Raw genomic sequence first — 12,937 nt, 5'->3', positions numbered from 1 at the left:
CAATAAATTTTCTTATTCATGAAGAAAAGTTGGCTGTCTGATTATATATTGAAACGCACTTAATTTAAATTAGAATAAATTTAATTAAAATAAATTATTAAGTATCAGCTGTTATCTCACTACAGTAGCGCAGAGAAATTCTAATGAAACCTTAAATCCCGCAGGACTGAAATCCACGTGAAACTTAAGCCTTGGCATTGATTTTAATTTTTATTAAGTCGGGCTAAGGCTTAACGTTATTAAATCTATGTCTAGGCCCTATTTCGTTACTAAATTATACTATAAATTAATTAAATCATCATTACCAGTTGATTTTCTTGCATTTTCCTCGAGGTTAAAAGTTCATAATTGGTTTATTTCAGTTTCTTCGGTCCAAAAGATTAATTTTCATAAAAATATGCGTAATTATATTCGTATCAACATTTCAAGTTGAGGGTTCTGAGCTTTACTGGGAAGCCCACGACGAAGGGCTGATACATAGCCCACTCGATCACGCGCGTCACGCCGCAAGCTGCTATAGCGCGAGCAGCTTGCGTCGTGACGCGCGTGATCGAGTGGGCTATGGCTGATAATACGTAGCACTGGCAGTTAATTAAAAGCTCCACCTATGGAGAAAAAATAAAAACTATTTTTAAAAACTATTCGGCGGGAAATGTAAAAGTGAAATGTTAAATAGTTTCGGCAGACACATAAAGATTCTGTTGAAACGGTAATAAACTTTGCTGGTTTTTGCAAAGAAAATGAGAAACAATCATTAAAGTAACTGATTAATGTTCGGTTTTTCCTCAAATTATATGTTTTATGTACGATTTCAACAGAATTGGATTGGTAATATCCCATCTTAACTGTGAACTACAGTTAAATAGTTAAATATCCGATAAGTCTTGTTTTAAATTTTGAAGTATCACGCGTTTTAATAGTTTAGAAATGTCACGTGGTTCACGTAGCAGTACTTCTTCCATTTAAAATAAGGTAGATTAGCTTTATACCTTAGCTTTGAAGTGTTACACCTCTGGTTCTACGTAAGAGATACATTAAACTCCCCGACCAATAACACCTAATACTCTTGGGTTTAACACCAAAACCCACAGATGAAACGAATGGTGCTCTTTCCTTCTCCGAATTGATATATATTTTTTATTTAAGCTAGTCTTCGCGCAAAGTCTTAAAAGGGCCACCAGTAACATCATTTCCTATCCATTATAGAGCTTAACTGTACCGTAAAAATGCCGCATGGTGTGGTCATCCTAGGGGGAGGGGCTAAAGAGCAAATGTTTTCAACCAAACTTTTCGGTTAAAAGGTTCTTATAGAAATACATCGCTTTTGGAAAACTGGGAAATATCCCCCAAAAAAAGAGAGACATCGGATTTCCAATGGATTTTCCGTGAAGAAGGAAGACTTTCAAATTTTCAGAAAAAAGGTTTTTGCGGCAAACATGGCGTCCAGGCGTTTTCAAAACGTTGGAGTTCATAATTTTAAGATGCAGTCTTGAGTGAAAGGGTTTCATGGTTATACTCTAATTATCGTACACAATATCGTACAAGGAACTGTGAATTCAATAGGCATCATTATTTAAATCATTCAATATAAACAGAATCGCATTATCATATAAATTAGACTGTTACCCAAACGAAACTGCAAAATTTATTCCTTAATTTATACCAAATATTCCATTGATTGGACGAGATACTAAAGACTGGGCCTAATAATGAAGATTCCAGGGAACTAATAATTTATTAGAGGTCACAGATTTTGGAGAAAAATATACTGCGTGACCTAAGAGTGGAGTATGGGGCATTGCCAGGGGTTTAAACTAATCCTTATAGCGAGGCTTTTGGGTTCTAGCTCTAGAAACTTGGAAAGAGATCCAAGCTGACCCTTCAGAAGTCTTCCAATCGATCAGGATTAATTTCTGGTAGTCAGCTGCAAGCCTCAATTATTTGGTGAAGGTTGGGCCGTAGCTAAGCACGGAATTCCCAAGGCCTACGGCAAAGAGTATACCAGAATGGCTTAGTTATTAAAAGGCGGTCAATGTCGTAGTATGTTCCACTATATCTAAACTAACAATAGTTTAACTGAAGATTTGATGAACATAAACAAATTGTTATCCGTGAGGCCTTGTTTTCACTTGAGAAATTTCACAGACTTTGACCATAACTTGATTTAATATCACGTTATTAGTGAATACGGTAAGGAATAACACATACTGCACCGTTGGTCTCAATTAGCTTAGCCATTCTATATTATTAGGACCCTTACTGGAAAATAAGGCCGAGATGCATTCTTAAGAGGTCCGATAACGGTTTCTCCATCAACACCTCGAAAAGATTATATACACCGTTGAGCTGCATGGTAGAAAAAAAGGTAAAACCCTATCCAGGGCTGTGCAATGATCGACGTACTTTTGGCGCCAAAAAAAAAAAGAGAGGGAATGTTACCCTAGAAGGCATGAAAAGGCGGGAATAGAAAAAAATCGCGTCAAAGAAGGTTTTAATACGCCAAAGTGCTTCGCGAAAGAGAAAATACGAACAAAAGGTTCATCTACCTAGGCTTTTCTTCTTGAATTAGGGTAGCCCCCTCCGCTAATGGGTTTTATGCGTTACGTATCGAGCGGGCTTGCCGCCTTTTTACTCTTGGTTGATGTGTGGAAAATAATGTATATTGCCTATACTATTAGACATATACTGATGTACAAACACACTACTTTCTTTCCTACGAGATTTAACATTTTGTATAAATACGCCATTCCTTTAATGGGCTTGCACGAAACTAAAGCAAAAATCAAAACAAATTTAAAGAGTCGTTACGAATGAGTAAACTTTTCAACCGTGTTTTAATCTAATTAGACTCTTAACTGTGAAAAAGACTAAGGGCTCACACAAACTCGACGCCTCTCAGCTTATTTTAAATAAATACTTCAAATGTATAATTTCCAATTTGAGTGGAAATGAAATAAAAATAGATGAAATTGTTATAGAGAACTTCATATTCTACGAGCGACTTGGTCTCCCTAACGGGTATTCAAAGAGAAATTTTTCAAAACAGTCGCTTAACTACCATAAGAGTTGATTGGAAATAGATTAAACTAGATCAATACCACGTCCCCACTTATAACTTTGAGTCAACCTAGTTCTGGCAATAAATTTTTGTTTGAATTTTCAATCGAATTGGATTAAAACTCGGGAAGAAGGGCATGGAAAAGGTTAAGGGGCCAAATGAGAAAAGTATCTATCGGAAAAGAGTCTCCAATTATTTATTTCCGGGATTAGGAGAGCTTTAACCCCAAAAATTTACTTTCCACATTCTGAAAAGGACGAGTGATCATTCCAGACCCTTACACTCGACTCTAAAGGGCTGGGAGATGAAGGGGTTTGAAAAGCCGGTCGCGACGCGAATCCGAACTATTCGCCGAAGCGTACTTAATGAGTCCCTAAAAATCAGCCATGTAAACGGCTGCCTGCGATGCCACCTCGTGACTCCAAGTGCAGCTACGGTCTTCCTCTCAAGAGAGAGGATTCGTGCGGGGCAACCTTTCTGGTTATGGTAAAACCCCAGAACGGGCAAAGAGAAAACTACATAGTCTCGTTCCAAGCCGAGTAATGACGAATAGAATCAATTGAAACTCTCGCACTGGCGTCTTATGGTAAAGGAGGTCCTCTTACGCTGCCACGACCACTTCTACAATGGTCGACCCGATTGATTCGAAAGAAAAGAAACATACATTGTACTATCCTATATTAATCGTTGATATAGTGTACCACCGTATGAAGGAGGTAATAATAAACAGCGAAGTCATCAAAAGAATAAACTAAATAAGTTCTCTAAATACGCAACACGAGAATAAGATAAATATCTCAGATCATAGAAGTCTACGTTCTCTTCATCAGTACTACGGTATATACTCTTAAACTGGTAAACAACATATAAAATAGTAGATCTGTGTAAAGAATACACCTGGAATACGGAATGTAAGTTATCCCATAGGTCGTACAATATTCAGTGACCTACAACCTTGGGTTCATCCACTCTCGGTTAAGCGAGCGCTTGGTTTCTATCGTGCATCTTTCTCACCCACTGCTTCTAAACTCCATCCAAGATGCGAGTCATAATAAAGAAGAAAGTGGCCTTCAATTCTAGTTAACCCATTCGGTTTCCTTCGTACGAATTCAACCTAACAAGATGGACATCGAAGCATTTCCTCCAATAGAAAGGAGAGATGTAAGGAAGGTTGGCAAAATAATCGTTCAAGTTCCCTTTTGTCTTTCTCTTCCTAGAGGAAGGCAAGGAGGAACAGCTCAGCTCTCGGTTGGGGCGCACGGGTAGCAGCTGTCACGTCGATACAGCCGCTCATTTTCGAATTTCCAGTGCAGCTTTGGCGCCAATTTTCTCGGGTTAGACGACCCCTTTTTGACTAATTTTTCTTCTTTCCAATTCGAAGTGAGGTGTGTATCCTGGTGTTATCCTTACCAGTGTTATGATAGCCGCCCCCTCTAGAAGTTTCCATTTTGCGTTGGGGCCGATTTCCAATAACTAAAATCGTTACAATGGGAACGTCCGCTGGGAGTTTAGATATAGATTCTTGTCTATCATAAATTAGTAGTGACGTTTCAATAAGTTAAACAGACTGGTAAGAAATCAGATTCTGAGTCAAAAATAAAACATTGTATTATACAGGGTGTTTCTGATAAGTCTGCCATAAATCAAGGGGCGTGTTCTTTGGGTCAAACTGAGTGGAAAGTGTCAAAGAACATGGGGTGTACAAGAATTTGCAACGAAGATATGGCCCCCCAAACATTGGCCCCTAAAACAAGAAAATATTCGAAAATGTAGACTAAAACAAATTCAGCCTTATCAACTTGTTTAGAAATATGAGACAATTTCAATAGTTTCCCTCTAACATCGTTATTGAACTTCCACCTGGCAGAAGTGTATTAAATGAGTAGAAGTATGCCTACTCTAGTAAAGTAAATTCAAAGTATCATGGTACCTTTCGGTTGGTATTACTTTTATTCTTAACAAGTTAACATGGACGTTACAGGTATTGTTCAAAATGTCCACCAACGGCGTTAAGACAAACATGAACCCGTCTTTCGAAAGATTCTTGGACATGTTGGAAGATTCCTGGCATGTTCCTGATTGTTTGACAACCTTCAATAATTCGTCTTCGCAAGTCTTCCTCATCACGGACTTCATTCTTGTACACGATGTCTTTGAGATGACCCCAAAGATAGAAATCGCACGGATTTAAATCCGGAGATCTGGCTGGCCACGCAACTGGTCCTCCACGCCCAATCCACCTCAAATTAAACGTAGCATTAAGATGTTCTCTAACTGCACGGCTGAAATGTGGGGGTGCCCCGTCGTGCATAAACCACATGTCACGAAGTAATGCTAACGGTATGTCCTCGAGTAGTTCAGGTAAAGTGTCTCTTAAGAACGTGAGATATGCTTCACCATTTAGTCTGGGTGGAAGAAAATGCGGACCTAGAAAATGATTACCGACAATGCCGCACCATACGTTTAAAGAAAATTGCTGTTGGTGACTTCTAACACTAGTTGCGTGTGGGTTTAATTGGCGCCATTCGTGGTGGTTGTGATAGTTCAGAATTCCATTCCGGGAAAAAATGTGCCTCGTCGGTTACTAAAAGGACCCGTGGAAATTGATTGTCCTCTACTCTGGCCAAAAACCACTCGCAAAAGTCGATGCGTCTTGGATAATCTGCCGGGTTAAGAGCTTGCACCTTTTGAATATGATACGGGTGAAACTGATGTCCGCGGAGAATTCGCCAGACCAAAACGTGATTAACATGTAATTGTCGTCCAACTTGTTTGGTACTTGTCGAGGGGTCCTCATCGAACATGGCAAGGACGTCTTCCTCGATTTCCTCCATGTCTTCTGGAATGTCTCGCTCTCGAACGTTGTTGGGTTGTACTTGTCCGATGTCCCTCAAGCGCCTGTCAACAGCCTCGAACGTACGACGATTTGGTATGCGTCGTTGCGGAAATTGTTCCTGGTATCGCCGCTGTGCTTCCACTGAATTGCCCTGCGCCAGTCCATACATGAGTTGCATGTCTGCATATTCTGCATTGGTATACGCCATACTGTACTACCACACGTTCGTTCGAAGTGATACTGTGACGTTATCAACAACATCGCGTTACTTTATAGCAAACCACCGTTTAGTTTTTACGTTTGCGTCATGACTGTCAGCATTGTTTTTTATTCACGGACTTCATTCTTGTACACGATGTCAAAAAAATCTTTGAGATGACCCCAAAGACTTTTTAGCAAACCACTGTTTATTGTTTACGTTTGTGAATTTTCTTCCACCCAGACTAAATGGTGAAGCATATCTCACGTTCTTAAGAGACACTTTACCTGAACTACTCGAGGACATACCGTTAGCATTACTTCGTGACATGTGGTTTATGCACGACGGGGCACCCCCACATTTCAGCCGTGCAGTTAGAGAACATCTTAATGCTACGTTTAATTTGAGGTGGATTGGGCGTGGAGGACCAGTTGCGTGGCCAGCCAGATCTCCGGATTAAAATCCGTGCGATTTCTATCTTTGGGGTCATCTCAAAGACATCGTGTACAAGAATGAAGTCCGTGATGAGGAAGACTTGCGAAGACGAATTATTGAAGGTTGTCAAACAATCAGGAACATGCCAGGAATCTTCCAACATGTCCAAGAATCTTTCGAAAGACGGGTTCATGTTTGTCTTAACGCCGTTGGTGGACATTTTGAACAATACCTGTAACGTCCATGTTAACTTGTTAAGAATAAAAGTAATACCAACCGAAAGGTACCATGATACTTTGAATTTACTTTACTAGAGTAGGCATACTTCTACTCATTTAATACACTTCTGCCAGGTGAAAGTTCAATAACGATGTTAGAGGGAAACTATTGAAATTGTCTCATTATTTCTAAACAAGTTGATAAGGCTGAATTTGTTTTAGTCTACATTTTCGAATATTTTCTTGTTTTAGGGGCCAATGTTTGGGGGGCCATATCTTCGTTGCAAATTCTTGTACACCCCATGTTCTTTGACACTTTCCACTCAGTTTGACCCAAAGAACACGCCCCTTGATTTATGGCAGACTTATCAGAAACACCCTGTATATGGTCACAAAAATTAATAGGCCCACTCACGCACACAGCCACTTTGGTTTGTGATCGCTGGTGACATTATTTAAACGTCTCTTTTTTAGATACCATATTTTAAGTGAAATCCTTAGGGGCCCTCTCTAATTAGGACCATATTTAATACAATAACCGTGAAAAGATCGACCTCCACAACGGCGTTAATCTAATTATAATCAAAGGCGACGGACGGTCTATAAACTAATTTTGTACGAATCCCAACTGTCTTCCCTTTGCCTAGACTAGAAGCCAACGCCTTTCATCCGCGGCTCTGGTAATGAATTCGACATTTATGATATACCCGAATATGGAAATTCCAAATTAAATAAAACTGCCCAAATGATTCCTCGTTGGGCTAAGAGAGTTCTGATTCTAAAGTTCAAAGAACCGATTTCGATTAAAGTTTGACGGTATTCATTTAAATAATTTTCCTATAAGCTTGATAAATATATATGTGGGATTCCACAGCACATGGTGTTGGTAGTTAAGGGTTTCCTATTTTGTTTTTGAAATTTTTCAATACATAGGAGTTGAGGAAGCTACCTTTACACTCCGCAGTAAATTAGGTGAGCGTGTATAATTTATAATGCGCAACAAAACCGAGAAAAACGAAGCGAAGAAAAGTTTCAGTTGAGGGATCGAGAGAAACGCCAGCGGGAACTGAGCTGAAAAATATTCAATTTAAAGATAAGGTTGGTGACTATTGTCTGTTGGGAAATTAAGGAAAGAGCTCGGGAAATTGAAAATAATTACTCGCTTAGGGTGGCAGGCTGCAGGGCCTATCTTTCTTAAAACTATAGTCTCTCTCTCACTCTCTACCACTCGTCATTAGGCTTTTCCAAAAGACGTGTACGAGTATGTGGTGCCCCGAGCAAGCTGGCGCTAACTTCCTTTCTTCTAGAGAAAGAATCGTTTGGTTTCACCAAAATGACCGTTACTACATGTAGCTCCGTTTTATTCTGTGAAAGAATTAGAACCTTTTCGTTTTGAATATTGTAGCTTAAATATAGCCGTTCCGAAACTTTTATGGAAACATATTTAAGGCTTATTGCTAATTTTTCTGTTGTTACTTAAAATATTCATGGAATGCTTGAATTAATTTATACGGGTCATGTTCGTAATTCAATAACATTCGAGTGAGAAAAGGAGAAATCTAATTTTCATTCTTGGAACAATTAAAAACTTTTTCTCACTTCAATCAATTAAAAATATTTGGTTCTTACTCGGAATTTCTAATTATCTTTCTTGATCACTAATAATTTCTTTGGGGCGAACTTGTATTTAAAAAACAATTTACAAGAACCGTTAATTTGAAATAAGAGCATCGAATTTACTAATTTTAACTGACGCGATCGAGGAGATATTTTGAAAACTGTTAAAATAAAAATTGTTCTTTAGATCTAAGGAAACAGGAAAGTCCAACATACTCGAGGTACAGAGAAGAAGAAGCAAGCTACTTAATTTTAATTTTCGACTAGTATAGTTTAGATCTTATCGACGTTTTCATTTCGCCGATTAGAAAAAACGTTCTTGCTCCAATCGGCTATTTAGTACGTTCGGCGTTTTAAGTGTTTTTAAAGAAAATTCCAATTTGGTCGTAGTCATTTGTTTTCGAACTGAATCGGTCGATCGTTTTGGGGTGATAGGGAAATAGAGTTAATCTGGTAATCTCGGACCAAAAGAGAGGATGAAAAAAAAATCATTACTGGTGCGAATGCCTTCATCTTCGATCGCATTACTGGTCATTTGAAGTAAAACTCCTTCCTAGGTAGTCAGTTTGAACCGCATATAAATTTGAATTAATGTGATAGCTTAACCCTCTCCATTTCGGCAAGGAAAAGTTTGCCGAACCCATTACGACTTTGCAGTGCAATTATAATTTCCATCTCAACACATTTCTTAATATGATGAGACTAAGCCTTTGCTAATACATTTTACCGAATTAAGTCCAGGAAGAATTATTCCAATTCCAACATGGACGTTAAGAGATTAGAAACTGGGGCAATTTAAGGAAGGAAATACCCATGCTGGAGAGACAAAAAACGACGTCATAAATTATTCAACTAATTGGAGTTCCGCAGGGATCGAGAGCGCGATGGAGATGGGTTAGGCTTCGGATTTGGAGAGCAGAGAGGGACTCTGAAGAGCAAAGACAATGGTTGTTACCTTCAGTAAGTAGCATCCTGGAAAGTAGTGGGTGGCGAACTTCATTGGTTCTTAATTGCTTCGTCTACAGTAAAGCTTGCGCCTTCTGGTAAAGAAAATCTTGCCCATAAAAAAAAGTTACTGAACGGTCGAGAAAGGTCAAAGACTTTACCAAGAGTAAACTGCTTAAAAAAGCAAGATCTTGGGAGTTTTGGGGTCCAAGTAACTTTTGAGTCGATATATTTGGGGGCTGCTTTTTATAGATCTCTTCTACCACCCACACGCGTACTCTCCTTCTCCATCGTGGAGCTCGATTGATGACTGGCTATTAGTTATGGGGGTGAGATTTCCCATCTCTTTATCCCTCTTCCTCCCTACATGGGTCTTGAGGAACTGTACTCTCTCAGACGTTCTACTAGGCTACGAGTATGATGGCCATGATCCTTTTTAAAAAGGATGGTTGCCAGACTGAGGGAAAAATAGCTTCTTAACTTCTAAAGAGTTGCTCTCCATCGATGGCGAAAGCATCCAGCCGAATCTTTATACTGTCTACCTTAGTTAAAGGAACAAGAAGTGCCAATAACGCTATGACCCCGACTTGGGGTTATTTCCATCAAGGACCCTTTATCAACTGAGACAAGAATCTGTAAAGTCGATGCTCTGTAAATTTCCTTGACTAAATGAATGACGTACTAGACAATAAACGGTCAATATCGAATGGAACCAAGACTCTCACGTAGACTTCTCCTCGTAGAGCTGAACAATTTTGCTCGACATTTATGTAACTATATATCGATCGATTGAAATGAAATGAATTTTACCCACAACGTTGAACACCACCGGTCCCTGTGCAATTGAAGGTCTTTCAAATCCGCCATCCCTTCTACTGATAATTTGCGAGATCTTGAGCTCTTGGCTTGACGTATATGGACAGGGAACTCGCGCGTGAATGGATTGACTCTCCACTCCATCTCGGCGAATAAGCTCAGTAACTCACGAAAGAGAAATAAAGCACACTAAGAACTAAGTGGGTTGAGCCTTCTACTCTATTCGCCGCAACCTCGCTTCGTAGATGGACTAAACACAAAAGGAGGCTAAAGCAGAAGCCCGTACCCATCCAGGGTCCTAGCGTCTGCAATCTCACAGGCCGATGCGTTCCAGAAATCTGAACTTCGGCAGGGTCCGTAATCCGCGTACGGATGTGATGCGAGGTGAACTGAAATCCGTGTGAAGTACTTTGAGAAGATTTACTAAAATCTATAAGAGCTTGAACGCGGCTTGAATGTGCTAGTCTTGTCGATCATATATTCTAAGGGATTATCAAACTCGTGTTTACAATTAATAAGTTCACCTAGCAAATTGTTGACGGACACACAGCTGATGAGCGAAGAAGATATTTAAGCGGGTTTCTGTTTCCTAAAACGCCCACGAAAACGGCAAATTAATCCTTACAGGCACAATCAATCAAGACAATCTCACTTTGAGCGACGTTGGACAAAACAAACGCCGTACTCGAAATTAGAAACTTCTCCTTGGAACACATTCAATACCTCTTTCATATGTTTATAATACGCGTTAAGTTCTTGATAAATCTTCAAAGCAAGCTACGATTTCTGGTTCAGAGATATATTTCATGGTACGTAAGGGTGTGTCGCTCTGCAGAACGGGATTTCCAAAAATTCTGTAGACTGCTGTCGAAACTAAAACTTTCAAGATTTACTTTGATAAGCAAAAGCTCCCAAAGACCTATAGTCTCTTGTCATTACTCATACTTAGGCTAGAATTATTTACTTAGGCTTCCCCCTTTAGTTTCAGAATTTAAGCTCGTCTTTAAGGTGACTTAATTTCGCGCTCCGAGGCATCGTTTATAACTTTAAAGATTGGTATAGGTGGTTATATTGGCCCCATCCCTAGTTGTAAAGCAATCACCGGCGCGCGTCGCTTTTGAGAGACGGATTACCGAGGATAATTGCCCCCGTCATCGCGAGGAGTGACAACAAAATGCCCCATTCTTCTCCCAGGGTGCTTCTGGACCCCAAGTTTCTGGGCTAGAGCGGGTGTGAACTAATAATCGTAAGTCGTTAAAAGGATGGGGTCGCGTTTTATTAAATTGCCCGTATAACCTAACAGCTGAAGCTTTCCTCCATCCGTTCGCGTTTAAAGTTAGGCCTATTCAACTTTAATTAATTATAATCTAGATTCTAGAAGCTAGGAAAATATCAGCTATACTTTAGTCCCGAGTCATCGTCCTCTCTGAATAGAAGCGGCAAGGGGTCAGTCACTTAGCAGTACGTTTAATTTTGACTATGCTAAAAATATTGCACGTAATCAGTAATCGTAATTGTACAGGGAATCTGATAGTGATTATTCCCTCGGCGTAAGTTATAACCCTTGATTCTATTAATAGTTCTAAGTAGGAACAATGATGCGAGAGATGGTCGGTCAGCGACCTTAGGACATAAAAAATCATATTAGAGCTTTACTCGGCGATAAAATTCTATTTAATCTAAGGAAATTAAGGACGCCATTTCTTGAAGCCAGGAATTTGGTATTAGAAACACGGGTCACCAAGTTTAGAGAAAAAATCGAGGCTAAAACCACTTGGGAAGAATTTTCCACGCGTGATTACACACTTTAAAACGAGGTGCAAGTTACACTATTGATTAGGTTCACACTCAGAATAAAATTTATTGAAACTAGGTAAAATGAAATAATCTATAACCACAGCTAGATTTCTAAAGGATTTCATTTGACTTAACATTAACAGTACAGTTTCATTAATGAATTTTAAAAGAATTTGGGATCAAGTGAGTGAATTCCCCCACGGTGGAAACGAAAATAAAACTAATCGCTGATATACTTGTAGTCGTCAAGGATAAAAATCCTTTTGAATATATGATGGGGATTAAGTTAGGACAGGAGGATTTAGCTCGATTAGCTTCAATGAAAGAGAGAAAGATAGGAGAAACAGAAGGGATAAAAATTAAAATTCACTAGCATCTTGGATCCAACGAAACGAGGGATGAAAAGGTTCGTCCATAAACCGGGTGTGAGAAGGTAAAAGGGTCGGGTTAAAGCTCGATTTAGTTAATTGCATACGCGTAAGAAGGAATTCTTTAAGTTAAAGTCCTAGGCCTAACTTCAAAAGAGTTTCTCCTTTGGTATAAAAACAATTTGCTCGAAATTGTCCATTAACGTACGTCGTTCGGAAGAGGTTTTTTTTAACCTCATTAAAATAATGGTTAAAACATCTGTACTCTTTCCTATTAAACGCGACTTTTTCTTTTGAATATTATTTGAAATTCCGTACGGAAGAAAAGTAAATTAAAAGAAAAGGTTTTCAAATGATGTCATTTTCTTATTTCGAAAAAGAAACACGATACTCCTTACTATACAGTATAATTTAAAAAAACCTATAGAATCCTATTGTGTTGCTATTATAGTGAATTTCCATGAATTATTTAAAGGTGAATGCCTGAAAATGTGTTGAAGAATGCCAAGTACGAAGATCGGGATTTTTCGCTTGGACTAGCTACTTGTCATTAAAATATCATTACCAAAGAATCCGGATGGAGATATAGTACATTCAACATAGTATAAGGAGTAATTACGGTAATGCTCTTTCTGACTTGGATGAATT

At 39.0% G+C, this 12,937-nt stretch overlaps 1 protein-coding gene across 2 annotated transcripts in view; it reads right to left on the bottom strand.

Moving 5' to 3' along the window:
• The window catches only part of LOC149661414 (uncharacterized), a 318,208-nt gene that overhangs the window by 259,622 nt on the left and 45,649 nt on the right, over window positions 1-12,937 (bottom strand). The window contains exon 1 of one of the 2 annotated variants that reach the window (XM_089842929.1): window positions 306-460. The exons of the other annotated variant lie outside the window; for it this stretch is intronic. The gene's annotated coding sequence lies outside the window, so the exon portion shown is untranslated. Of the gene's footprint in view, window positions 1-305; window positions 461-12,937 lie in introns of those variants that run through there. 2 annotated transcript variants of the gene reach the window in all.

This window comes from Phalangium opilio, unplaced genomic scaffold (assembly GCF_054372755.1).
Source record: "Phalangium opilio isolate 3A_F unplaced genomic scaffold, DU_Popi_V2 ptg000070l_1, whole genome shotgun sequence".
In the NCBI taxonomy this organism is placed as follows: Eukaryota; Metazoa; Arthropoda; class Arachnida; order Opiliones; family Phalangiidae; genus Phalangium; species Phalangium opilio.
The sequence above is the reverse complement of the archived record's forward strand: the minus strand, read 5'-3'. Positions and strand labels throughout refer to the sequence as shown.